This window comes from Bos mutus, chromosome 28 (genome assembly GCF_027580195.1).
Source record: "Bos mutus isolate GX-2022 chromosome 28, NWIPB_WYAK_1.1, whole genome shotgun sequence".
Classification (NCBI taxonomy): Eukaryota; Metazoa; Chordata; class Mammalia; order Artiodactyla; family Bovidae; genus Bos; species Bos mutus.
The window spans coordinates 44,574,281-44,600,616 of NC_091644.1; the positions used below are offsets into that span (position 1 = coordinate 44,574,281).

The following is a 26,336-nucleotide window of genomic DNA, read 5'->3' on the forward strand; positions in this document are numbered from 1 at the left end:
ACCAATACAGTATACTAACGCATATATATGGAATTTAGAAAGATGGTAACAATAACCCTGTGTACGAGACAGGAAAAGAGACACTGATGTATAGATCAGTCTTATGTACTCTGTGGGAGAGGGAGAGGGTGGGGAGATTTGGGAGAATAGCAGTGAAGCATGTATAATATCATGTATGAAACGAGTCACCAGTCCAGGTTAAATGCACAATACTGGATGCTTGGGGCTGGTGCACTGGGACGACCCAGAGGGAGGGTATGGGGAGGGAGGAGGGAGGAGGGTTCAGGATGGGGAACACAGGTATACCTGTGGTGGATTCATTTCAATATTTGGCAAAACTAATACAATATTGTAAAGTTTAAAAATAAAATAAAATTTAAAAAATTTAATAAAAAAAGAAAAGTTCAGACATCATAACCCACAAATGCATAGAGCTCACATTTAAATTCACAGATCACATGAAATAATTCACATCCATGAAAACCTGTATGATGATTTAAAGTAGTTCTACACAATTTAGAGCTTGGAACTAAATCATTAGAAAGACATCAAATATTACTTAATTAACAATGTTTGAAATTTAAATACCTTTTTACTGCTATACTGTTAAATCAATTTTGGAAACACTAGGATCCTTGGAAATTTTTTAATAGTATATAGGAAGTTTCTCTTTTTTGATGTAATGATGAGAAGTATGCTTATTTAAGATATTAACACACAAGCATCATTTTTATTATTACTTTTTAAATGGAAAAGTGAATTTTATAGTCTATTTTGCAATTGTTTCTATAAAATTAACCTAGTGATTTTTAAAATATGCTATATAATGTTTGTGATTTTACAGAGAATTATTACTTACATCTAAACTTTCTGTATGGGGAAAGAAATAGCAACCTATTCCAATATCTTTGCCTAGAGATTCCATTGAGAGGAGCCTGGCAGGCTACAATCTATGGGGTTGCAAAGAGCTGGACTCGACTGAAGCAACTGAGATCAGATCAAATCAGTTGCTCAGTCATGTCCGACTCTTTGCGACCCCATGAATCGCAGCATGCCAGGCCTCCCTGTCCATCACCAACTTCTGGAGTTCACTCAGACTCATGTCCATCAAGTCAGTGATGCCATCCAGCCATCTCATCCTCTGCCGTCCCCTTCTCCTCCTGCCACCAATCCCTCCCAGCATCAGAGTCTTTTCCAATGAGTCAACTCTTCGCATGAGTTGGCCAAAGTACTGAAGTTTCACCTTTAGCATCATTCCCTCCAAAGAAATCCCAGGGCTGATCTCCTACAGAATGGACTGGTTGGATCTCCTTACAGTCCAAGGGACTCTCAAGAGTCTTCTCCAACACCACAGTTCAAAAGCATCAATTCTTCAGCACTCAGCTTTCTTCACAGTCCAACTCTCACATCCATACCTGACCACAGGAAAAACCATAGCCTTGACTAGACAGACCTTTGTTGGCAAAGTAATGTCTCTGCTTTTGAATATGCTATCTAGGTTGGTCATAACTTTCCTTCCAAGGAGTAAGTGTCTTTTAATTTCATGGCTGCAGTCACCATCTGTAGTGATTTTGGAGCCCAGAAAAATAAAGTCTAACACTGTTTCCACTGTTTCCCCATCTATTTCCCATGAAGTGATGGGACCAGATGCCATGATCTTCATTTTCTGAATGTTGAGCTTTAAGCCAACTTTTTCACTCTCCACTTTCACTTTCATCAAGAGGCTTTTGAGTTCCTCTTCACTTTCTGCCATAAGGGTGGTGTCATCTGCATATCTGAGGTTATTGGTATTTCTCCCGGCAATCTTGATTCCAGCTTGTGTTTCTTCCAGTCCAGCATTTCTCATGATGTACTCGGCATATAAGTTAAGTAAACAGCCTTGACGAACTCCTTTTCCTATTTGGAACCAGTCTGTTGTTCCATATCCAGTTCTAACTGTTGCTTCCTGACCTGCATACAAATTTCTCAAGAGAAGCAGAAGATATTAAGAAGAGATGGCAAGAATACACAGAAGAACTGTACAAAAAAGATCTTCATGACCCAGATAATCACGATGGTGTGATTACTGACCTAGAGCCAGACATCCTGGAATGTGAAGTCAAATGGGCCTTAGAAAGCATCACTACAAACAAAGCTAATGGATGTGATGGAATTCCAGTTGAGCTATTCCAAATCCTGAAAGATGATGCTGTGAAAGTGCTGCACTCAATATGCCAGCAAATTTGGAAAACTCAACAGTGGCCACAGGACTGGAAAAGGCCAGTTTTCATTCCAATCCCAAAGAAAGGCAATGCCAAAGAATGCTCAAACTACCGCACAATTGTACTCATCTCACACGCTAGTAAAGTAATGCTCAAAATTCTCCAAGCCAGGCTTCGGCAACACATGAACCGTGAACTTCCTGATGTTCAAGCTGGTTTTAGAAAAGGCAGAGGAACCAGAGATCAAATTGCCAACATCCACTGGATCATTGAAAAAGCAGGAGAGTTCCAGAAAAACATCTATTTCTGCTTTATTGACTATGCCAAACCCTTTGACTGTGTGGATCACAATAAACTGTGGAAAATTCTTCAAGAGATGGGAATACCAGACCACCTGATCTGCCTCTTGAGAAATTTGTATGCAGGTCAGGAAGCAGCAGTTAGAACTGGACATGGAACAACAGACTAGTTCTAAATAGGAAAAGGAGTTCGTCAAAACTGTATACATGTGCACAAACTTTCTGTAACTGTGACCCTGAAGCCTTCTAAGACCTATTTGATAAATGAAATACTTTAAATCTATTCAAGAAATCAAAATTGTGAATATCATATTAACACAAATTCTTGTTGCTGCATTGAACTACTATTTATTATAGGAGCTTAGAAACAAAATGTCAAACAGGAGGGTCAAAGTTATGCTACATGCATATTATAGGACACTATGGAGCTTTCAGAAGAACTTTCAATAACCTGAAAAATGACTATGAGAAAGTGTCAAGGTAAAAAGATCACAAAGATAGAATATGGCATACCTATACATAAGTCTCCATGCATATTTAATTTTCAAAACATCCAAGAGAATAAATATTTTTACCAATTTTTTTTTTTTAATATAGGAGAGATACATTCTAAGACCGGACATGTGGAAGATGCCAACAAAGGGTATGAACATGCTCATTTATTCGCTCTCCTGATCCTAACTAACAATAAAATGACATAGTAGCACTGACTGCTTATTCCAGGAGGAAAGTGAATCTGGACTAAAAGCCAACACAGCCAGGGTTTTCCTCATTCCTCAAATAACTTGAAGAGATAAAGGATATGTAAATTAAGGACTCCTGTTTGAACACACATGATCACTGTGATGGAAGGCTTTTCTCTCTTCAAATGGACAGTAATAAGTGAGCTGTATTTTCTGATTTCAAAGTGGTGCATAATTTTGAAAATCTTTTCCTGTTTTTAAGATCTAAAGATGAAAAGTCAGGCTGCTGATTATTTGTAGAGCAGGAGTGATGTTGATCCCTGTTGGACGTTTGTCAATGTCTGGAAATATTGTTGACTGTCACAATAGGAAGGGGTGCTATAGACATCCAGAAGGCAGACTACAGATGCTGCTAAGTGTATAAGGTGCAGGACGGCATCTCTTTTCTCACTCCCATCCTCCCACATATCCTCAACATAAGCAAAGACCAAATATATATCTTGACCGATGTTAATCAGTCATACTTGAGAAACCTGCTGTAGATATACAATACCTTTTCACAAGGTCAAAGTTCTTGCTCTCCTGTCTGCTTCAGAGGTGGTTCACATGTCTGTGCTCCTCCTTCTGCAGTCCTGAGGACCCCTCACCACCACACTCAGCATCAAAGTGACTCTCAGGAGAATCTCCCTGCTGTCTTTCCCGCGTTCCTTGGATGGTGTTAATGTGAGAGTGAAGGCAGATGGAAGGGGAGAGGAATCAAGCATTCTTCCCAATTGGCTCACACTCTTTCCCCTGTTACACTAATAGCTGTTACAAGATATTTAATTCTATAGATTGAAGTGTCCCCATTTGCTCTCATATTGTTTCTCAGTGCATAAAGGGAAAACACTTCATCAGTTCAGTTCAGTTCAATTCAGTCCCTCACTTGTGTCCGACTTTTTGCAACCCCAAGAATCGCAGCACGCCATGCCTCCCTGTCCATCACTAACTCCCAGAGTTTACTCAAACTCATGCCCATCAAGTCGGTGATTCCATCCACTTCATAGAGTGCTCCGAACTTGGCATTTCTTAAAACACTCTCCAAATACAGACTTGTAAAAATTATTTCTAATGCCACTGCCCTCTTTACCATTCCTCTTTCTCTTAAACATGGCTAGTAATAATTTACTTCCCTGAAAAAAAGAAGCAAACAACTTTCCAGACATCAGGAAATATCATTCATCCCTTTCCTCTCCAAAATAGAATGTAGTCTACCAACCTTTTGACAGGTATTGCTTCCTTTGTTTCTGAGGATGCTATGAGGGAAAATGTCACAGGCTTTTTGTTTTTGTGTGTGTATCCCCAAGGCCCATATCCCTTAATTTTCCGGAACCAATCATTGGTCTCTGTGGGATCTCAATAAGATGTGAAGAAAAAAAATATCATCTTGGGACACAAACAATTAATGACTTTCATAAGATATAAAGAGAGTGGGGAGGAAACTCTCCCATGTTTGTACAGTTAAGTTCAGTCACTCAGTCATCTCTGACTCTTCATGACCCTCACTCTTTGCAAAGCCTGCAGAATGCCAGGCCTCCCTGTCCATCACCAACTCCCAGAGCTTGATCAAACTTGCATCCATCAAGCTGGTGATGACATCCAACCATTTCATCCTCTGTCATCCACTTTTCCTTCTGCCTTCAATCTTTCCCAGCATCAGGGTCTTTTCCAATGAGTCAATTCTTCGCATCAGGTGCCCAATGTATTGGATCTTCAGCATCAGTCCTTCCGATGAGAATTCAGGACTGATTTCCTTTAGGATTGACTGGTTTGACCCCTTGTAGTCCAAGGGACTCTCTAGAGTCTTGTCCAACACCACAGTCCAAAAGCATCAATTCTTTAGCAGTCAGTCTTCTTTAAGGGCCAACTTTCACATCCATACATAGCTACTGGAAACCCATAGATTTGACTAGACAGACTTTGTCAGCAAAGTAATGTCTCTGTTTTTTAATATGCTGTCTATTTAGGCCATCACTTTTCTTCCAAGGAGCAAGCTTTTTTTTTTTTTTTTAAATTTCATGGCTGCAGTCACCATCAGCAGTGGTTTCAGACCCAAGAAAATAAAGTCAGCCACTGTTTCCATCGTTTTCCCATCTATTTGCATGAAGTGATGGGACCGGATGCCATGATCTTAGTTTTCTGAATGTTGAGTTTTAAGCCAACTTTTTCACTCTCCTCTTTCACCTTCATCAACAGCCTGTTTAGTTCCTATTCACTTTCTGCCATAAGGGTGGTGTCATCTGCATATCTGAAGTTATTGATATTTCTCCCAGCAATCTTGATTCCAGCTTGTGCTTCATCCAGCCCAGCATTTTGAATGATGTACTCTGGGTATAAGTTAAATTCGCAGGATGACAATATACAGCCTTGATGTACTCCTTTCCCTATTTGGAACCAGTCCATTGCTCCATGTCCTGTTCTAACTGTTTTGACCTGCAAACAGATTTCTCAGGAGACAGGTAAGATGGTCTGGTATTTCCATCTCTTCAAGAATTTTCCACAGTTTGTTTTGATCCACACAGTCAAAGGCTTCAGCGTAGTCAATGAAGCAGAATAGATGCTTTTCTGGAATTATTAATTTTTCTATTATCCAGCAGATGTTGAAAGTCTGATCTATGGTTCCTCTGCCTTTTCTAAATCCAGCCTCAACATCTGGATGTGTAGAGCCCATTTTATGGATCTGCCTGAGGGCTATCTCCCAGGTCTGCTCTTTCTCTGCCTGTATAATTTTGTCCTAAACCAATAGGTTATGAATGATACTATGTGGTTTATGCCCCTGATATACCAATTATTTAAGAATTTCATGACTATAAATAGTTGGAAGTAAATTGGTTTCCATATTCTCAACAACCTTCATGTGTTTCCCTAAAATTGATTCATCTGGTTATTTTGTGAGATTGTGGAGTGTTTCTGCCTCTCCATTCCACTCAGTACTTTCACTATCCCTTGTGTTTCATTGTCCAAAAGCAAAAGTTCCTGCTATCCATTCATAGATTACCTTGGGAATTACCCCGATTAGAAAAGTAATAGAAAACTTCCAAAACCTAAAACATAACAACACTGTGAAACATTGTATTCCATGAAGCCTAAAATTTCTTTTAATTAAGACATTTCAAGCCCATGGTATGACTTCCTATTTCCTTTTAGCTAATGTATCTTTCTTTTCTCAGAAAATAAGGGATTTGCAATAGACACGTGTTTTAGCCAATACAGTGATGTTTTGAAATCATATATAGTAGACGGATGATGGTATCTGATCAGTATCTATGTTTTTTTTTGTCATTAGGATTGATACAAAATGCATTCCCTTGAAGGAGAGAGTCTCATGGCAGAATGACTAAAAAGACAGCATCACTGGCAGTGATGTTTTATATGCAAAACATATATGCAACCTATATATGCAACCTACTCACAGAAACCTTTGTTTATCTGTCTTAAAGACAAAACAGATTTTTTAAAATGATTTAAATATAAATATTTAATTGAAATTTGCTTTATTGTCTTTATCCATAAATTGAATAAGTACCAAGATTTAAGATTTTGATGAACTGTATGTATATCACATAAGATCATTGTTTTAGGAAATTATTTCATCAAAAGATTCATTAACATCAACAATGTGTTAAATTTTCTAAACTTTTTAATTGTACATTTTAATTAAGCTGCCTCCAAGCAGAAGGAAAGCAGAAATGCTTAACGGCTCTACAGTAAGACTTGGGAAGGTGTTTGTGGTAACATCAGAAATTAAGACAATTTGTGGTAACATCAGAAATTAAGACAATCAGTTGTATTTTAAGACTGCATAACAAACTACTCCAAAACATACGAGTTAAAGTGAAAGTGAAAGTCAAGTCGCTCAGTCGTGTCCGACTTTTTGCGACCCCACGGACGGTAGCCCACCAGGTTCCTCTGTCCATGGGATTTCCAAGGCAAGAATACTGGAGTGGGTTGCCATTTCCTTCTCCAGGGGATTTTCCCGACCCAGGGATTGGACCTGGGTTTCCGGCATTGAGGTCAGGCGCTTTACTGTCTGAGCCACCAGGGAATCCCAATGAGTTAAATACAGCTGCTTATTGCATGGATCACTATTACGTAAGTCAGTAAGGCAGCTCTACTGATCTGATCCAGAGCTGACTGATCTGTGCTGGTCTGTTGCGTGTATGTTATCCGCTTGCCAGGCTAGGTGATCTAAGAGGGTTCATAGTGCAGTCCAGAGGTTGGCTCCATGCTACTTCATGGGATAGGGCCGTGAGCTATATATTGCTCATTATCCAATATCCTAGCCTGTGCTTGTTCACATGACAGCTATTCTAAGAGTTTGTGTAAATTCCAAGAGATTATAACATAGCTACAGGGCATTTCTTGTAACTGACACAATATGTCGCTTCAATGACCTTATATTACTCAAGTTATTCTCAAAAGTAGACTATATTAAAAAAAATGGAGGAATTGATTTGATCATTTGATGAGAAGATAAAAGAAGAGCTGGACATGCCTTTATAAGTGGAGAATTGGGCTCCTGCTTGCAATAAACCACATTAGGTAAAAAGTCCTTTTGAAAGAATCTCCAAAAATTTAGCCTTCACCAAAACTGGAAGAGAATTTAACTTTGTTTAATGTATTACTTGGAAAACTTTGATGAAAAATAGTTTTGAAAAACTGAATGAAAGGGTGGTGTGTCATTACTATTCCAGCACAATTTCTGACAGAATTTCTAATCCCATTTACTGTTAATAGTCCCAAATATTCTCAATATTTTCATCTAAAAAAGTGAATATTTAGGAATTTATTTAGGAACATTGAATAGAGATGGGGAAGGAAATGCAACCCATACCATTATTCTTGCCTGGAAAATCCCAAGGACAGAGCATGAGGTCGCAAAAAATTGGACATGACTGAGTAACTAACGCACACATTGAGTAGAGAAGAAAAGTGTTTAAGCTATTCAAGCAAGCCTGAGCTATTGATATTAGAGAGATCTTATTTCTAATTTACCTTGTTAAACAGACCTTACTAATACTAATATCCAGGCTTCCCAGGTGGCTCAGTAGTGAAGAATCTGCCTGCCAATGCAGGAGACACAATTTTTTTTTTTCTTTTTCATTTTTTTAAATTTTATTTTATTTTTAAACTTTACATAATTGTATTAGTTTTGCCAAATATCAAAATGAATCCATTACAGGAGACACAATTTTGATCCTTGGGTCTGGAAGATCTCCTAGAGAATGTAATGACTACCCACTCCAGTACTCTTGCCTTGGTAATCCTAAGGACATATGATCCTGGTGGGCTACAGTCCATGGGGTCACAAAGAGTTGGACATGACTTAGCCACTAAATTACAACAACCACAGCAAACTAATGACTACCTAGTTTGCATTTTATTTTGAATATGGTTACACAGGCAATTAGTTTTCAACTCTTTGGGAAACTGGAAGCACTTTTTTTTTTTTTTTTAAGATACAAGTTTATTTGAGAAGGATACAGACATTAAGTTTGGTAAAAGAAAAAAAAATTGATAATACTTTTGATGTCTTCATAGGTAGAAAAACAGAATGAAATGTCAATTGGGCAGGCACTTTTCATGCTTCCTTTTTGCATGAAAGATGTTCTGAGAGCTCATCCTGCATTTTTAAGCCTCTGGTGGAGTCTATCATAGTTGCTCATGCTGCCACACTAGAGCTCTTTTGAAAATACATTCAGAATATAATCCGTGTCTTATCAACTTTGTGCCAAGTAACCCATATACACAATACAACACAACTATTCCAACATGGAGACAAATATATGTGTAACTTATGCACTAGTCACTCAGTTAAAAAAAAAAAGTTTTATCATTAACACATTACTACATTCTGATTTCCTTGTTTGCTATGCTTTAGTCTCCTGGATAAAACTCCTACATTGAAATACATTTTCTAAAAGTCTGTCTCTTAAGTTATCCAAACCAGGTCAACATAATACCTATTTTGTGAAGGACTTGAACTTTTCTTTTTTTCCTCTCAAACCCATTTCCAACTTGCACAGTTATCACTTTCTTAACTACCCTACCCTCAACACCAGATTTTCAGCCTTTGAGGATGAACACCATGACTTATTTTAACTGCTATTTGTATTTTGTAAGAGAAATGCATGTGCTAATTGAAAGCCTAGTTATTTTAGGTGTAAAAGAGACGAAATTCAATTTATTAAGTTACACAAGGTATACCACATATCTATATTGTATTTTAACCTATTTAATACATTTATCTTGTCTGAATTTTTAGACAAAAACTTAGAAAATGGTGAGATTGATAATTTTTTTCTTGGTAAGTAAGAGAGAATTAAGTTTAGCTTCTTTGAGCCAAAATGCATGTTCTTTCTATTTTAAATAATTCTCTCTTTTTAACTTTTGTGTGTGTGTGTGTGTGTTGGGATATAACATATTAACAAAACAGGCAGGAAAATTTATTTCCTAGAAGCCCCCTTTGGAGCAGGCAATGGCACCCCACTCCAGTACTCTTGTCTGGAAAATCCCATGGATGGAGGAACCTGCTAGGCTGCAGTCTATGGGGTCGCTAAGAGTCCCACATGACTGAACGACTTCACTTTCACTTTTCATGCATTGGAGAAGGAAATGGCAACCCACTCCAGTGTTCTTGCTTGGAGAATCCTAGGGACTGGGGGGGGGGGCCTGGTGGGCTGCCGTCTATGGGGTCACGCAGAGTCGGACATGACTGAAGTGACTTAGCAGTGGCAGCAGCATAGCCTATTAACAAACAAGGGTCTGATAGTTTCAGGTGAATGGAGAAGGGACTCAGGCATACATATACATATATCCATTCTTTCACAAACTACCATCCCATCCAGGCTGCCACATAACATTGAGCAGAGTTCTGTGTGCTATACAGCAGATCCTTGTTGACTGTCCATTTAAATACAAGAGTGTACATGTTCATCCCAAACTCCCAAACTAACCCTTTCCCCCAAACTTCTTGCCTTTCCTGGCAACCATAAATTTTGCAGCATTAACTCTTTATTAATTTAAACTTATCTTTAAAAGCCAACCTTTGTACCTACACTTTGTTTACATATCAAGAAAAAAACTATTATTATTATAATGCTCAATAAGAAAACAGTTTAGAGCCCACTATCTTGGAGACTGTTTTGTTGACATCCTTATTTCTCAGACTGTAGATCAGGGGATTCAACATGGGATGACCACCGTGTAAAACACAGACGCCACTTTGACTGTGTGCCTGGAGGTTGTGGAGTTGGGCACACAGTAGAGGAAGACGATGGTGCTGGTGAGGATGCTGATGGCGGTCAGGCAGGAGGCACAAGTGGAGAAGGCTTTGCGGCGACCACAGGCTGAATGCATCTTGAAGATGGTGACAACAATAAAAACATAAGACAGGAGAATGATGAAGGATGTGCTGACCTCATTAAAGGTGGCAAAAATAAAAAGCAGCAACTGGTTGAGATAAGTATCAGAGCAAGAGACGGAAAGCAGGGAGGAGAACTCACAGAAGAAGTGATTGATTGTGTTGAAACCACAAAATGGTAATTTGCTAACAGAAATGTGAATGCCAAGGAGTAGGTTGTTCCCCAGGCAAAAGATCCAACCACTAACATAGCACAGAGTCTTGGGGACATGGCGACCATGTAGAGCAGAGGGTTGCAGATGGCCACAAAGAGGTCATAGGCCATCACAGCTAATAAAAAGGACTCAGTTACCACAAAGGTACAAAAGAAAAAGACTTGTATTACACAGACTACAAATGAAATGGTTCTGTCTTCTACCATGAGATTCACCATGGTCTTGCGAGCAATTATGGAGGAATAACAAAAATCCACAAAGGAGGGGTGGCTGAGGAAAAAGTACATGGGAGTGTGCAGTTTGGGGTTAATTTTGATGGTTACAATCATCCCAAGATTCCCTACCACAGTGACACTGTAGATGGTGAAGAATATCAAGAAGAGGGGAACTTGCAACTCTGGGTAATCAGAGAAGCCTAGGACAGTGAACGTAGCCCCACTTTTATTTCTCTCTGATAGAAACATGGTTTCTGTTTGTCGGAATCTGAATCAGCTCTGGAAACAAAATTATTAGAGAGAATGAGGATGTAAGACCCTCGGTTAACGCCTCCTTTCCAAAGCTGGAAGAAGAAGCCAAGTGTCTCTTTTAGAACCTCTCTGTGTTTCTTATGCACTATTGCTAAATGTCTAAAATGTTCAAAAGATAACCATTTAAACTTTTCTTTAAAGAGCACAGTACCATTATTGAACCTTTTAGTTCTGAATTATAATTTTAATATTTAGAGATAATATGAAATCAAAAGACTTGGGAGTTATTTTCAGTGAAATCCTTCTATAGCACTTTTAGGTCCACTTGAACATTATAAATTAATAAAAGAGTAACCTAGCCTAGTACCATAACTGATTATTTCAGTCCTAAAACTAGTAGCAAAAGTGAGAAAATTCTAAATAAATTACACTTTACATCACATATTCACAATGTGACACTGAGAATGACCCCTTTAAGTTTCCATCTGTGCCTTTACTGTTAATTCCACATGATACTTATCATTTACTTTTGTTTCTGACTCAGTAAATCTATTGTCAAAATAAACCTTAGTTACTTTTTTTCAGAGTGTTCTCAATACAGGGAGCCCTAATTATCAATCCCACCTCATTTCTTGTGGAGTAATAACACTGAACAGATAATAAGGATAACACAGTCTATGTCTTTATCAGAAACATGACAAAGCAGAAGACAGAGATCCTTGACTTTCCCTGTAACATGCAAATGAGGATCAATCTACACATATGTGACTGAACTCTTGATCCAGACTCCCACAAATTTTCCATTTGTCTAAAAGAGAATCTATGTTCAACATCTTAGTACTAAGATACTTCATTTATTCATAATCATGTTCCAACTTGTGACAAAGTAGTGATCTTAAATCTGTGGGAAATTGTCCAAAGAAAGTGTACATATCAGAGAGATATACTAGAAGGCAGCATCAGGTGAGATGAGAAAGGAAGTTGACAAAAATTTATCTAACACTACTAAAGATTCTAACATAGAAATGTCCATAAATAAAGACATTTATTCTGTCCCTATATTACCTGTAAAAGAGAAAGACCAAACATTTAAGGTAGTACTGCAGTGTGATGATATTTCATGAGAAAATGCTAATAGAAAAGTATTGTATTTCTCTAACTGGTGACAAATGACTTCTCAGGGGAATAGTGGTAAAGAATCCACCTGCCAATGTAGGAGATGCAAGAGATGCAGGTTCAGTCCCTGGGTTGGAAAGATTCTCTGATGGAGGAAATGACAACCCACACCAGTATTCTTGACTGGAAAGTTATATGGACACAGTCAGGTTGGCTATATAGTCCATGGAGTCGCAAAGAATAGGACACAACTGAGTGACTCAACACACATGCATGCACAATTGGTGACCAATATCTCTTAGACCCTACCATACCAGGACTTTTCTCTATCATTTCTGATAAAGTTGTCTCTAGTCCCATAACTCAAGAAATAGATTTTATATGGCTCGGCAGTAATATCAAATCATAGGCAAAACTGAGATACTCAAGATCCCTTTATCTTCATATATTCATAAATTTGAGTATAAACTTTAAAAAGACAACCTCAAAAGACAATCTATCACAAAGCTAGACATCCTAAATATGGCTGATTTATCTAAGCCACTTGAAAAATAAAATTAAACTAATGTTTTATTTCATGCAATGGATTTTGTGACCCAAATGTTATTTTAAATTGCTGGTGAGTTTCTTTGCATTTAGGAAATATGACAGCTAATATCTTTCCTATATCTTTCTTCTCTATTTTGTTTAATTTTTGCTTTCAAGGCTACTTTACATACATAATTAAAAATAGTGCCTTTTGCTTTTCTTTCATAACATTTGCTTAATCTCTGCTTATTTTTTAAATTAAATATTTGTCTTTATTTCAGTTTGACTACTCCTTCAAAAGTTTGTAGAAGCCAGATAATGCACCTTCCACAGATTCTCAGAGCTCTTCTAACCCTCCATTCCAGGCACTTTTCTGTGTTCAGTCACTCCATTGCTTCAGACTCTTTTGTGAACCCATGGACTGTATGTAGCTCACCAGACTCCTTTGCCAGTGGAATTTTTTCCAGGCAAGAATACTGAAGTGGGTTACCATTTCCTACTCTAGGGGATGTTCCTAACCCAGGGGTCAAACCCGAGTCTGTTGCCTCTCTTGCACTGGCAGCAGATTCTTTACCACTGATCCACCAGGGAAGCTCTGTTGTTTTAAGGGCTTAGCTGAGCCAGTTCTCACACAAAGCTCTGTAGGCTGAGTCCACTTCCTCTTCCTTTACAGTTCAGATTGGTAATTTTCACAATGGCTCAGTATTACTCAAGGACTCTCTGTGTCTAAATGGTAAATTTTCCCTCACACTTTTTTTCTAATACCCTACCTAGAAAATAATATTAATTTTTGTTTAGAATCTTATTTTTGAATTTACTTTTGGTTGGAAGGGATATATACAGATATATCCCCTCCCTCTTGAGCCTCCCCCCTCCCTCCCATGCCTCCTCCTAGGTCATCACAGAGCATCAGGCTGAGCTCCTGAGTTACACAGCAGCTTCCCATGATACCTGCTGATGGGTGAAAGTAAGATCTCTCCTGGTTGGAAGTCTTATATCTAGAGACAACCTATGAGGCATAAACCCTAGAGATTGTCTGTTGACTCATTCTCTTAAAGCCTTGAAATAATTAAAATTAATCACAATTCTCTGATGTAATTCTTTCTTGTGTCCTATAAAACCTGGAGCAGTGTTGGGGAATTTCACATGAACATTTGTAGGTTAAAATCACTTCTCTCAGACCCTTCCTCACACTGATACTTTTTTACAATTATAAAAAGTATGCAATTATAGGTGAAATCATTATTAAATATTAATTGAATGACTACAATATGCCAGGCATAACCTTGTTCCTCCATACTTTTACTCTAACATATGGAAAAAGTATGAATGTCCACCATTTAGATTACCATGATTCATTGAGAGTTAAAGCAGAGATATTTACAAAGTTAAATATTAAGTTTGGACAATGAACTGATCCCTTTAAAATAACTGTTCTGTTCGATTGCACCACCACATCCATTCCATTAATTACTTCTGTTTATTTAATTATTGAAATAACACATATTCATTGTAGAAACCAAGGACTATAAAATTTAAATAAGGAAAATGAACACAGTAGAAATAATTTTTATCAACTCAACTCCATTTCAAATCTAACAATCAAGTTTAGTAAATATGACCAACATTACCTGAAGTAAAAGATAAAGGTGAGCATCTCCAGTGGGTCAGTGTGGGCATCATTTATCCCTGGAAGCAACAGTTAGAACTGGACATGGAACAACAGACTGGTTCCAAATAGGAAAAAGAGTGCGTCAAGGCCGTATATTGTCACCCTGCTTATTCAATGTATATGCAGAGTACATCATGAGAAATGCTGGACTGGAAGAAACACAACCGGGAATAAAGATTGCCAGGAAAAGTATCAATAACCTCAGATATGCAGATGACACCACCCTTATAGCAGAAAGTGAAGGGGAACTCAAAAGCCTCTTGATGAAAGTGAAAGTGGAGAGTGAAAAAGTTGGCTTAAAGCTCAACATTCAGGAAACTAAGATCATGGCATCCGGTCCCACAATCATGGGAAATAGATGGGGAAACAGTGGAAACAGTGTCAGACTTTATTTTTCTGGGCTCCAAAATCACTGCAGATGGTGACTGCGGCCATGAAACTAAAAGACGCTTACTCCTTGGAAGGAAAGTTATGCCCAATCTAGATAGCATATTCAAAAGCAGAGACATTGCTTTGCCAACAAAGGTTCGTCTAGTCATGGCTATGGTTTTTCCTGTGGTCATGTATGGATGTGAGAGTTGGACTGTGAAGAAGGCTGAGCACTGAAGAATTGATGCTTTTGAACTGTGGTGTTGGAGACGACTCTTAAGAGTCCTTTGAACGCAAGGAGATCCAACCAGTCCATTCTGAAGGAGATCAGCCCTGGGATTCCTTTGGAAGGAATGATGCTAAAGCTGAAACTCCAGTACTTTGGCCACCTCATGGGAAGAATGACTCATTGGAAAAGACTCTGATGCTGGGAGGGATTGGGAGCAGGAGGAGAAGGAGACAACAGAGGATGAGATGGCTGGATGGCATCACTGACTCGATGGACATGAGTCTGAGTGAACTCCAGGAGTTGGTGATGGACAGGGAGGCCTGGCGTGCTGCGATTCATGGGGTCGCAGAGTCAGACAGGACTGAGCGACTGAACTGAACTGAACTGAAGGCATATGATACATAGAAAATGCCAACAGAGGATAAGAATGGGCTCATTTCCTCTCCCTCCTGACCCTTGGTAATTTTAAATGCTTTAGAGGCATGACTTGGTGTATCCTAGATGAAAGAGGCTCTGGACTAAAACTCAAAATGTCATTTGTACCAGGGAAACCTGCTCTGGAGAGGCAACTGTGCTCCTCTCGTGTCTACTTCAGAGGTTGGTCTCATGTGTCTGTTCTTCCGTGAACAGTTCTGGGACTTCACTGGTGGCTCAGCAGTAAAGAATCTGCCTGCAATGCAGGAGACGTGAAGACACATGTCCAATCTCTGGGCCAGGAAAATCCCCTGGAGGAGGAAATGGCAACCCACTTCAGTATTCTAGCCTGGGGAATCCCATGGACAAAGGGGCTTGGAGAGCTACAGTCCATGGGGTCTCAAAAGGGTTGCACAAAACTGAGCCACTAAACAACAACAACAGCAGCAACAGCAACAACAACAAAAACAGTCCTGAGGATCCCTCACTGACACTCTCAGCTTCTGAGTGGCTGTCCGGATAATCTCCCTGAGGTCTTTCCCAGGTTCCCTGGAGGGAGTTAATGTGACAGAGGAGGAAGTGCCCAGGTGGGAGAAATCAAGCATTCTTCCCAATTTGGTCACACTCACATTCCTCTTACACTAATAGTTATTACAAGATATTTGGTTTTGCAGATTAAATTGCTATCAGTTCTCTTTGACATTATTACTTCAAAACCTTAAATACTTTCATTAAAGAGTGTTTGTAACATGACATTTCTTAAAACACCCTCTAAGAGAGAACAACTGCATGCCCGAGGTCAGGGGAGGTGGCCGAGAGGAGCAACCCCAAGTCCAAGGAGTGGCGGCTGTGCGGGCACAGGAGGGCTGAGAGGAGCTACTCCACGTTCAAGGTCAGAAGGGGTGGCCTTGAGGTGATACCCCTTGTCCAAGGTAAGGAGCAGTGGCTGCGCTTTGCTGGAGCAGCCATGAAGACATACCCCACGTCCAAGGTAAGAGAAACCCAAGTAAGATGGTAGGTGTTGTGAGAGGGCATCAGAGGGCAGACACCCTGAAACCAAAATCACAGAAAACTAGCCAATCTGATCACATGGACCATAGCCTTGTCTAACTCAATGAAACTAAGCCATGCAGTATGGTATCACCCAAGATGGATGGGTCATGGTGGAGAGGTCTGACAGAATGTGGTCCACTGGAAAAGGGAATGGCAAACCATTTCAGTATTCTTGCCTTGAGATCCCCATGAACAGTATGAAAAGGAAAAATGATAGGATACTGAAAGGGGAACTCCCCGGGTCAGTAGGTGCCAAATATGCTACTGGGGTATATTTGTGGAGAAATAACTCCGGAAAGAATGGAACCAAAACAAAAACAATACCCAGTTGTGGATGTGACTGGTGATAGAAGCAAGGTCTGATGCTGTAAAGAGCAATATTGCATAGGAACCTGGAATGTTAGGTCCATGAATCAAGGCAAATTGGAAGTGGTCAAACAGGAGATGGCAAGAATGAAAGTCGACATTCTAGGAATCAGCAAACTAAAATGGACTGGAATGGGTGAATTTAACTCAGATGATCATTTGTATCTACTACTGTGGGCAGGAATCCCTTAGAAGAAATGGAGTAGCCATCATGGTCAACAAAGGAGTCCGAAATGCAGTACTTGGAAGCAATCTCAAAAACAACAGAATGATTTCTGTTCATTTCCAAGCCAAACCATTGAATGTCATGGTAATCCAAGCCTATGCCCCAATCAGTAATGCTGAAGAAATTGAAGTTGAACGGTTCTATGAAGACATACAAGACCTTTTAGAACTAACACCCCCCTCCCCCACAAATGTCCATTTCATTATAGGACACTGGAATGCAAAAGTAGGAAGTCAAGAAACACCTGGAGTAACAGGCAAATTTGGCATTGGAGTATGGAATGAAGCAGGGCAAAGGCTAATAGAATTTTGCCAAAAGAACATGCTGGTCATAGCAAACACCCTCTTCCAACAAGACAAGAGAAGACTCTTCACATGGACATCACCAGATGGTCAACATCGAAATAAGATTGATTATAATCTTTGCAGCCAAAGATGGAGAAGCTTTATACAGTCAGCAAAACAAGATGGGGAGCTGACTGTGGCTCAGATCATGGACCCCTTATTGCCAAATTCAGACTTAAATTGAAGAAAGTAGGGAAAACCACTAGGCCATTCAGGTATGACCTAAATCAAATCCCTTATGATTATACAATGGAAGTGCGAAATAGATTAAAGGGACTAGATCTGATAGATAGAGTGCCTGATGAACTATGGACGGAGGTTTGTGACAGGTTTGTACAGGAGACAAGGATCAAGATCATTCCCATGGAAAAGAAATACAAAAAAGCAAAATCGCTGTTTGAGGAGGCCTTACAAATAGCTGTCAAAAGAAGAGAAGCGAAAAGTAAAGGAGAAAAGGAAAGATATACTCTGCATTTGAATGCAGAGATCCAAAGAAGATCAAGTAGAGATAAGAAAGCCTTCCTCAGCGATCAATGCAAAGAAATAGAGGAAAACAACAGAATGGGAAAGACTAGAGATCACTTCAAGAAAATTAGAGATACCAAGGGAACATTTCACGCAAAGATAGTCTCGATAAAGGACAGAAGTGGTATGGACATAACAGAAGCAGAAAATACAAAGAAGAGGTGGCAAGATACACAGAAGAACTGTACAAAAAAAGAGCTTCAAGACCCAGATAATCATGATAGTGTGATCACTCACCTAGAGCCAGACATCTTGGAACCTGAAGTCAAGTGGGCCTTAGAAAGCATCACTACGAACAAAGCTAGTGGAGGTGATGGAATTCCAGTGGAGCTATTTCAAATCCTGAAAGATGATGTTGTGAAAGTGCTGCACTCAATATGCCAGCAAATTTAGAAAACTCAGCAGTGGCCACAGGACTGGAAAAGGTCGGTTGTCATTCCAATCCCAAAGAAAGGCAATGCGAAAGAATGCTCAAACTACCACACAATTGCACTCATCTCACACGCTAGTAAAGTAATGCTCAAAATTCTCCAAGCCAGGCTTAAGCAATACGTGAACCATGAATTTCCTGATGTTCAAGCTGGTTTTAGAAAAGGCAGAGGAACCAGACATCACATTGTCAACATCCGCTGGATCATGGAAAAAGCAAGAGAGTTTCAGAAAAAACATCTATTTCTGTTTATTGACTATGCCAAAGCCTTTTACTGTATGGATCACAATAAACTGTGGACAATTCTGAAAAGATGGGAATACCAGACCACCTCACCTGCCTCTTGAGAAATTTGTATGCAGGTCAGGAAACAACAGTTAGAACTGGACATGAAACAGCAGACTCATTCCAAATAGGAAATGGAGTACGTCAAGGCTGTATATTGTCACCCTGCTTATTTAACTTATATGCAGAGTACATCATGAGAAACGCTGGGCTGGAAGAAGCACAAGCTGGAATCAAGATTGCCAGGAGAAATATCAATAACCTCAGATATGCAGATGACACCACCCTTATGGCAGAGTGAAGAGGAACTAAAAAACCTCTTAATGAAAGTTAAAGAGGAGAGTGAAAAAGGTGGTTTAAAGGTCAACATTCAGAAAACGAAGATCATGGCATCTGGTCCCATATCTTCATGGGAAATAGATGGGGAAACAGTGGAAACAGTGTCAGACTTTATTTTTCTGGGCTCCAAAATCACTGCAGATGGTGATTGTAGCCATGAAATTAAAAGACGCTTACTCCTTGGAAGGAAAGTTATGGCCAATCTAGATAGCATATTCAAAAGCAGAGACATTACTTTGCCAACAAAGATCCGTCTAGTCAAGGCTGTGGTTTTTCCTGTGGTCATGTATGGATGTGAGAGTTGGACTGTGAAGAAAGCTGAGCACCACAGAATTGATACTTTTGAACTGTGCTGTTGGAGAAGACTCTTGAGAGTCCCTTGGACTGCAAGGAGATCCAACCAGTCCATTCTGAAGGAGATCAGCCCTAGGATTCCTTTGGAAGGAATGATGCTAAAGCTGAAACTCCAGTACTTTGGTCACCTCATGCAAGGAGTTGACTCATTGGAAAAGACCCGGATGCTGGGACGGATTGGGGGCAGGAGGAGAAGGGGACGACAGAGGATGAGATGGCTAGATGGCATCACTGACTCAATGGATGTGAGTGTGAGTGAACTCTGGGAGTTGGTAATGGACAGGGATGCCTGGCATGCTGCAATTCATGGGATCCCAAGGAGTCGCACACTACTGAGCAACTGAACGGAACTGAACTGAACTTCTTCTGAAGTATATTTCAGTAAAGTCATCAAGAGAATTAAATTTTTTCTCATTAAAAAATAGAAACACTCTCAAGGTTAAGCCATACTTACCTAAACTAAACTTAGGGATCATGCTGTATATTTACGTTTACCTCAGTGACTTTGTGGATTCACACCCCAGAGAATTTTGATTGAGCTGTTTTCCATGAGCTACAAACAAGACAATTTAAAGAAAATCCCATATTCCTCATTTAGTATATAATTTATTTTAAATCATTAAATCATATAGGAAGCTTGAGCATGTTTATCTTCTCATCTTAGAAAAATAACACTAGCAATCAACCTGTTTATACTTATATTTATCTTGGAAAATGTGAATTCCAATATTTAGAAATAGAAAATCACTATTACTGTCCCATAGACCAAGCATAGTGTAGTTCCTGTGTTATGTTTATTTCAGTCTTTTCTCTAAGTTTTCTTATTTGGACATCTACCTTTTTGTAAAAAACACATTCAATATCACACTGAATAGATATATGATATTATGGCATTTGCAGTTTTCATTGTATCCCAATGTTTCCCTGTTTTATTAAAACTTATTGAATATACATTTTTTGATAATGCAATTGATAGGTTTGCTGAATTATGTGGTATATTAATGGTCTATTTCATCATAATCAACTGCTGCAGATTTGGTGGCTTGAAAAACACTCATTTGTATCCCCGAAGTTAGGCACAATACACCTAGTCCTTCTATTCAAGTTATCACAAGGCTGAAATCAAAGTGTCATCAAGTTTCTTACCTAGAAATTAGTTGTCTTCCAAGCTCATTCATGTTGTTGGAATAATTCACTTCCTTGAAGTTGTAGGAATAAGGTCTTATTTCCTTGACATCTGTTTTGGGGTTATTCACTTATTGACTATGTCAAAGCCTTTGACTGTGTGGATCACAATAAACTGTGGAAAATCCTGAAAGAGATGGGAATACCAGACCACCTGATCTGCCTTTTGAGAAGCCTATATGCAGGTCAGGAAATAACAGTTAGAACTGGACATGGAACAACAGACTTGTTCCAAATAGGAAAAGGAGTACGTCAAGGCTGTATATTGTCACCCTGCTTATTTAACTAATATGCAGAAAACATCATGAGAAACTCTGGCCTGGAAGAAGCGCAAGCTGGAATCAAGATTGCTAGAAGAAATATCAATAACCTCAGATATGCAGATGACATCACCCTTATGGCAGAAAGTTAAAAGGAATTAAAAAGCCTCTTGATGAAAGTGAAAGTGGAGAGTGAAAAAGGTGGCTTAAAGGTCAGCATTCAGAAAACGAAGATCATGGCATCTGGTCCCATCACTTCATGGGAAATAGATGGGGAAACAGTGGAAACAGTGTCAGACTTTATTTTTCTGGGCTCCAAAATCACTACAGATGGTGACTGCAGCCATGAAATTAAAAGACGCTTACTGCTTGGAAGGAAAGTTATGGCCAATCTAGATAGCATATTCAAAAGCAGAGACATTACTTCGCCAACAAAGGTCCGTCTAGTCAAGGCTATGGTTTTTCCTGTGGTCATGTATGGATGTGAGACTTGGACTGTGAAGAAATCTGAGCACAGAAGAATTGATGCTTTTGAACTGTGGTGTTGGAGAAGACTCTTGAGAGTCCCTTGGACTGCAAGGAGATCCAACCAGTGCATTCTAAAGGAGATCAGTCCTGGGTGTTTTTTGGAAGGAATAATGCTGAAGCTAAAACTCCAGTACTTTGGCCACCTCATGCGAAGTGTTGACTCATTGGAAAAGACTCTGATGCTGGGAGGGATTGGGGGTAGCAGGAAAAGGGGACTACAGAGGATGAGATGGCTGAATGACATCATCGACTCGATGGATGTGAGTGTGAGTGAACTCTGGGAGTTGGTGATGGACAGGGAGGCCTGGCATGCTGAAATTCATGGGGTTGCAAACAGTCGGACACGACTGAGTGACTGAACCAAACTGAACAGTCCCTAGAATCCACTCCTAGGTATCAGCTTTGTTTTCTCCACTCAAGTCACTCTCACACTTCAAATTTCTCTTTCAACACCCTCTTATAATTCATACATCTCTTTAAAGAGGAATTCAAGCATTTTAAACAAATCATCGGATTATATGAGACTCACCAATCAGGATAGTCTTCTTTTCTCATGATCAACTGATTTAAAACTAGTCATAATTTATAATTATGCCAGGAGCTCCCAGATTAATGTGTAATTGAATGGCTAGTTGAAGATATGTGTGTACCAGATGGTGGGGAATCTTAAGGACTAGTTTAGACTTCTACTTGTCACTCATGAGGTCAACATTTTTTGACTCTCTCTATTAATACCTCATTCTATTTAAAATAGCACATACTTGCTTGAATGTTTCACTTAAGAGAAGAAACTTGATGATCTGTGACTCCATCTTAAGAAGATAAAAAAGCAAACATAGTTTTTAATCTCACAATAAGTAGAAGGAGGAAAAGATGAGAATGGTGATTATAAAATAGAAAATGGACAGTGAAATAGAAATAAGGGATTGAGCAAAACTAAAATTCTGATGTTTAAAATCATACATAAAATCAATCATCTGTTAGATAAATTGATTAAAAATAACAGATCATAACACAATTGCTACTCAAGAAAAAAAATGGGACTTCATTACAGATGCTGTCAATGTAGAAAAAGTAATTAGGGAGTATTATGTATGATTTTCTTCCAAACATTTAACTACTTATTTGATGTAGAAAAATCATTTGAACCATACAAATAAACTTATCAAAAATGAAATACAAAATATGAATAGCTTCTATCTTCTTATGAAATTGAATTTTCAGTTAAAAGCCTTCCCACAAGAAGAACCCCAGACCCATAATATTAAATGGTAAATTCTGTCAAGCATTTAAGTAACAAATAGCACACACACACACACACACACACACACCCTGCATTCTGAGAGAATGGCATTGAAACATGTATAATATCATATGTCAAATGAATTGCCAGTCCAGATTTGATGCATGAGACAGGGTTCTCAGGGCTGGTGCACTGGGATGACCCAGAGGGATAGTATGAGGAGGGAGGTGGGAGGGGGGTTCAGGATGGGAAGACGTGTACACCCATGGTGGATTCATGTTGATGTATGGCAAAACCAATAAAATATTGTAAAGTAATTAGGCTCCAATTAAAATAAATAAATTTATATTAAAAAACCTGCATGGATATTTGAATGAACAGAGCAATAAGAGATATATGCAACACTTTTTCTTCATCCCATTAATATAGCTCATACTCAAACTGGAAGCATTGGGATTTGAATTCAGTCAATCTGGCCCCAGAGTTTGTGCTCTTAGTTAAAAAGTTATGTCATTTGATTGCAACTGGGCCATAAAGATTCTTAAAGGATAAGCTTATGATTATGGGTTTTATAGTCTCACAGCTAGGGAGGTTTTTGTTAAAGGAAGGACTTGATTAGAATTTTGCACCAGGAGGATGATTCAGACAGGAGGGGGAGGAGGGACTAGTGGAGCAAATGAGACTGGAAATGTTATTTAAACTTGATGCTGTTACTATCTCGCCTATACCTTGTGTGAAACATGTACTTAAAGTTGTGTTTATTTGTATGTGACAGCTCTCTAATTCCCAAACATCCATGTACATAAAAATATTCCAAGAGTCTTGGGTTTCTCTGCCAAATATCCGTGAGTTCAACTGATTTCCCAGGTGATTCTGACAGAGATTCTAAGAATCTCTATGATCGAAACCAAAGATTTCTGGATTTGATTTTCAGCTACAAATATCTAGAACCCAGCATAGTGCAAGTACAATGATAGAATTCTTTGGCCTGCTTCCTGACCTTCGGGAGCTCAGGATTTGGTTGAAGAGGCAAAGACAACTCAATCAACAATGTACAAAACCTGAAAATGATTAATTAGTTTAGAATGTGTGAATCATAATTCTATAGTTTAAAAACTGATAGTTGAGATGCGAGTTAATGGCAAACATCAGTATATATACATACATACATATATATGTATGTATGTATGTATATATTGGTCCCCAGTAAAAAATGCATTTCTCAAGGAGGCAAAAATTGTAAATGAAGGTACGAAGTTTATTTTTAGAAATATAGCACAACAAATGGGAGAGCAGGCAGAAAAACTGTTTAGTTAAGCAAGGCAGAGATGCACACCAGGAAAGAAAGGGTGTGGGTATCTCCAAAAGTGAGGAGGAGCCACCACCAATATTTCTGATCATTTTCTGAGTTTTTGGACATCTCTGGTGTTTCATAGGTTTCCCTGGTGGTTCAGAGGTACAGAATCCATCTGCCAGGCAGAGGATACATGTTCTATCCCTGGATCAGGAACATCCCCTGGAGAAGGAAATGGCAATCCACTTCAGTATTCTTGCCTAGAGAATCCCATGGATAGAAGAGCTTGGCAGGCTACCATCCATGGAGTTGTAAAAGAGATATAACTTAGTAACTAACCAACAACCATCAACATCAAAAGCAGACAAAGATGTTGGAAAAAAAGATCAAAATAACTAATGTACTTCATTACAGAAATACTGAATAAAATATAAGAAAATAAAATATCAGAAAATAAGATATCACAGTATATGATAGGAAAATAAACAATGACTTGAGAGGGGAGGGGAAAAACCAAAATAATTATCTGTATAGAAGCAAACAAGATACATAAGAAAATTCCTTCAATCTGATAAAGATCATCTACAAAAATACCTATAGCTATCATTATGTTTAATGGAAAAAAAGGAAACAGAAAAAAATCCTACATAAAGCAAAATAACTTGATTTTCTCCTAACCCTGTGTATAAAAACAACCAAAAAATAATGTCCCCAACCACTTTTTTTCAACATCTTATTTTAGATTTTTGCTGAAAAAGAAAAGAAAATTATAATTACTGGAAAGTAGAAAATAAAACTGTCTTTATTTGCAAGCTAGATTCTGTATATAGAAAGTTCTATGGAATCTGCAACGAAAATATGAGAAAATAATAACAAAATGCAGTAGAGTTGCATAAATGAGTATATATAAAAATATCAATTGCATCATTGTATTCTAAATGTAATTTGCAAGACTTATTCATGCACGCATGTATGTGTGTGTGTTAGTCTCTCAGTCGTGTCTTTTTGCGACCCCATGGGCTGTAGCCTGCCAGGCTCCTCTGTCCTTGGAATTCTCCAGGCAAGAATACTGGAGTGGGTTGCCATTCCCTTCTCCAGGGGATCTTCCAGATCCAGGGATCAAACCCAGGTCTCCTACATTGCAGGTGGATTCTTCACCAACTTAGCCACCAGAGAAGCCCACACTCTTATCAGGAAGAGGTTAATTTCTATTCAACACATGGATAACAGAAACATTTGTCACAGCCATCTAGGAAGTACGAACTTTTCAAATAAAACTCTAGGGTGTGCCTTTGGATTTTTGTACATTCTTGGGAGAGATATATATATATATATATATATATAGTATTACAGCCAAAGTATTTTAAAATTAATCACAGTCATTTCAGTAGTTAACATGAGGATTACTTGTTTCTTGTAGCTAACAACAATTTTATTAAATGTGAGTTGAGAAAAATCATCCATGCACAGTGGAATGAGTTTTGTATTTAACCAAATTATTTTTCTAGAACTGTGAATTGCAAGAATGATATATCTTCCCTTTTGCTTTAATATGTTGATTTGTGGTTATTAATTAATGACTGTTAAACCACTTTTCAGTTTCTGGAATAAAATCCAGTGTGTCAATATTCTGTCTTGAATATTCATTACGAACCTCATGAGAAAGACTTAGCTATAAATTTATTTCTTATAATAGCTTTGTTTGAATTGATTTTTTAAAACTCAGTGAATATAATACATTATTAAGTATTCTCTCAATCTATTTTCTAGAAAAATTTGTGCAGTATTGACAGTATTTCTTAAGTGTTTGGAGAAATTCACCAACATAATAAACAGGGCATAGGATTTCTTTGTTAGAAAGTTTTTGAAAACAAATTCCATTACTTTGGGCTTCCTCAGTGACTCAGTGGTAAAGAATCCACCTGCAATAAAGAAGACACAGGAAATGGGGGTTCAATCCTGGGTCAGGGATATCTCTTGGAGAAGGGCATGGCCACCCACTCCAGTATTCTGGCCAGGAAAATTCCATGGACACAGAAGCCTGGCAGGCTAAAGTCCATGGGGTCACAAAGAATCAGACATGACCAAGCACACACAGATAAGACTTTACTTAGATTTTCTATTTTTATTGTACAAGATTGAATGCTATATTTTTTCAAAGAAGGTGTTTATTTCAGTAAGATTTGTAATTTAACGATTCTTCCCAATATATTCTTTTTTTAAAATTTTATTTTATTTTTAAACTTTACAATATTGTATTAGTTTTGCCAAACGTCGAAATGAATCTTCCACAGGTATACCCGTGCTCC

General features: G+C 38.5%; 1 pseudogene; it reads right to left on the reverse strand.

The window, feature by feature from the left end:
- Positions 1–10,324: 10,324 nt before the first annotated feature.
- LOC102279523 (olfactory receptor 5D18-like) lies at positions 10,325–11,264 on the reverse strand (annotated as a pseudogene).
- Positions 11,265–26,336: the final 15,072 nt, after the last annotated feature.